The sequence below is a fragment of the Pongo pygmaeus genome, chromosome 5 (assembly GCF_028885625.2).
Source record: "Pongo pygmaeus isolate AG05252 chromosome 5, NHGRI_mPonPyg2-v2.0_pri, whole genome shotgun sequence".
Taxonomy (NCBI): domain Eukaryota; kingdom Metazoa; phylum Chordata; class Mammalia; order Primates; family Hominidae; genus Pongo; species Pongo pygmaeus.
Window position 1 is genome coordinate 24,248,466 of NC_072378.2, and position 3,501 is coordinate 24,251,966.

The window sequence follows — 3,501 nt, forward strand, 5'->3', positions numbered from 1 at the left end:
TCTTCCAAGAGTCATGCCAGCAGCACACGAGATCTGTCTTTCAGGACCCTTGCTGGGGGGGTTAAATCTTGTGTCACCAGGGCATGGCTCCAAATTTACAAATTCTTCCTTATCCAGTTATATATTCTTCCCCCAGTTGATCCAACTGCCTCAGAATTAACTCTAGGCATGCCACCCTGCTTCTTGCAGGAGAGTGAGCATTGTCTAGTAAGTGGGCTCTGCTCCCATTTGAGGCCTCTGCGTAGACTTCAGGTAATGAGGGGCCTCTACCTTCCAACAAAGGAGAACGGGTCATTTCCGCACATGCAAAAGGTTCAAAGGAAACTGGAGGAGGTTCAAAGTTCTCAAGTGCATGTACCCTGATTGTCCCACACCAAGTCCTGGAGTTCTAATCCTTCCCCATTAAGGACTTGACATTGGGGGAACCTACCTAGGCTGAGAATTCAGTACCTCTTATTAAGTCCTAGTTCTGATCTTCAGCTCTATCTGTTTTTGAATGTAGGAGAAAGGTATCCTTTTAAGTGTTACCAGTGAAGTCCTCTGAATTTCACAGTTGGCTTTGAATTGTTGATTAACAGATTTGAGTCTGCCATTTCTTTTTCAATTCTTAAAGCATGCTTAGTGAAAGCAACCTAATTCCACAATCTGCCTTAGAGTTACTATTTCTCCACATACCTCCTGTGAAAGAAAAATAAAATCTCAGGACCCCAAACTCACTATGCCAAAGGGAAAGTTAAGCTTGGGAACTGAGACACACACACACACACACACACACACACACACACACAAAACTGCTTTCCTTTTGTTCACAGGTAGCTGTAATTTCACATGCTTACTTTATCTTATGTAAAATATAGATTTACTGAGTGAGACAAATGCCTAATTGACTTTTTCCCCTACTCTCTTTTTAATCGCAAGTAAAATGTAGATTCACTGAGTGCTACTCAAAGGCTCACAAGACTGTAATCACTTGCCTTATGCTTACCCTCCATCCCTTTTTTCTTCCCCTCCTGCTTGCTCTTTCCTCTTAAATATTGAAATTTGCAAAATCCTTTATGGAAAAAGCACCGGTCACAGTAACTTTTGTTTCTATTCCCAGGCATGTCCCCAACCTTAGCAAAATAAACCTCTGATCGACTGAGATCTGTCTCAGTCCCTTTTCAGTTTACACTCCAAACTCCACAGGCATTGCACTAGCTAGTGCATCCCTTTCAACCTATATATGGTCCCAGTTTGCCACAGATGAAAATCTTCACAATCACACTGCTACAACCTGCCAGAGATTATCAAAACTCAATTTACCTCCAGTGATGAGATATCCATTGCTGTCAGGCCAGCAAGTTACCCATTCCCAGAATTCCATCCTGAAAATCTATTTCCAAAGCCTAAGCTATTCTGATACCCTGTCTTAGGTTGGGCCCCCTAGATGCAGAACCTGAGATGGGGATTCTTCTATGATTTATTGAAGGATGGTTCATAAGAGGAGTGGGAGAAGCAGGACAGGGTGGAGGGAAAAGTACAGCAAGATGTGGCCCAAGATGCATATTAAAAGTATTGCAAGATGTAGCCAAAAAGTACCTGCAGCCTGATCCCACCTTGAGGCAAACGAATGCAGAGTGTGCAACTCTGATGCACACACTGCATCAGAGTTAGTCCCACCTTGAGGCAAAAGGATGACATCTTTCCTTTTGGGTCTGTTGTTGACTGCAAGCTGTTAATGCAAGAAGGGAACCTCCTGGCCAAGGCAGCTTCTGTTTGACTGCGGGCAATTCTCTGAAGCAAGTAAACAGTCACTCGAGGGCGATGCAAAAGCATCCCTAGGTGTGGTTGTGGCCATCTTGGTCAGCTATGTGCCACTTGCCAGGGCAAGGACTTGTCATAGTTATAGTGACTGTGCTAAAGTTAAAGAACACCCATAGCATTTGACAGGTGGGTGCACCAGCTGAGTGAAATGGGATCTGGGTAGAGCACTCACAGCACGCATTTACCCGTGAGTCAATGAACAAACAGAAAATTACAAAACCTATTTAAAGCCAAGTGACCATAAAAAATAATTTACATCAAAATCTGAGGTTATAGCTAATATGATACACACTAGTAAATTGATAGCCTCAAAAGCATGTTAGAAATGAATAAAGCCAAAACGTAATTAGAAAGGCATTCAACTTAAGGAATTATAGAAAACACACAGAAAGCAGAAGAAAGGAAATATTTGTGATAAGAGCAATAAAGAAATAGAAAAAAATAAACAGTACAGAGGATCAAAAATGTGTTGCTTTAAAAAACATTAATAAAAACAAATATCTGGCAATATTGAACAAGAAATAGAAAAGCAGATGTAAACAATATTGGAAATGGAAAAAGAGAACATTATTACATTTAGGCAAGAGTTTTTAAAAGTTCTAAAAATACTATAAATAACTTGGCAAATAAATTTGAAAATATGAAAGAAATTAATAATTTTTAAAAGAAATATAGATTGCCAATTCAATAAACAGAAAACCTGAATAGACAGGTAACCAGAAAAGAAATTCAATTTTAAAAAAGAAAAACTTCAATCACACACACACACACACACACACACACACAAATACCAAGCTGAGGCAGTTTTATAAGTAATGAAACACTCAAGAAAAAGATGACCCAAACCTACAAACGTTTTAGTGAGTAGGAAAGAAGGGAAAGCCCTCTTCCTTATTTTATGAAGGTAACACAACCTTACTACTATAACCAGGAAAGAGGATGTATGAAAACAATCAAAATAGATCAATTCTATTTACAAACAGGTATAAAAATTCTAATTAGCAAATCAAATCCAGAAACATGTAAAAATTATATATATAACCAATTAGTGTTTGTCTTAAGAATGTGAGAAGTTTAACATTAGAGAAAAAAGTAATGTAATTTACAACATTTAAAAAACTAAAGGAGAAACGTAAGAATCTTAATGCAGAATTTTATAAAATTCATAGTTCATAAACTCAGAGTTTTCAAATAAAATAACTCTTAGAAAACTAGGAGTAAATTGATATAAGGCATCTACCAGAAACATAAGCAAACATCACACTTAATATTAAATACTAGAAGCATTCCCTTAATGTTAAGACAAAAATATCTGCCATTGCTGCTTCCATCCAATATGTGCTAGTGGTTATAGCTTGTTCAATAAGAAAAAAAGTAGTAATTTTAAGGACTGAAACAGGAAAAAACAAATGTTACTTTTGCAGATAATATTACAGTCTTCATTAAAGTCCTACAGAAACTACAAACCACTTCTAAGAAGTAGTTCGGGGCTGGTCGCGGTGGCTCATGCCTGTAATCCCAGCACTTTGGGAGGCCGAGGCAGGCGGATCACAAGGTCAAGAGATAGAAACAATCCTGGCCAACATGGTGAAACCCCGTCTCTACTAAAAATACAAAAATTAGCCGGGCGTGGTGGCGGGCGCCTGTAGTCCCAGCTACTCAGGAGGCTGAGGCAGGAAAATTGCTTGAACCTGGGAG

At 38.8% G+C, this 3,501-nt stretch overlaps 1 non-coding gene across 1 annotated transcript; it reads left to right on the plus strand.

Moving 5' to 3' along the window:
- The first annotated feature begins 1,793 nt into the window (after positions 1–1,793).
- On the plus strand, positions 1,794–1,897 carry LOC129039758 (small nucleolar RNA SNORD46). Its single transcript, XR_008503460.2, has one exon. It is a non-coding gene; the product is annotated as a small nucleolar RNA SNORD46 (small nucleolar RNA).
- The last annotated feature ends 1,604 nt before the right edge of the window (positions 1,898–3,501 follow it).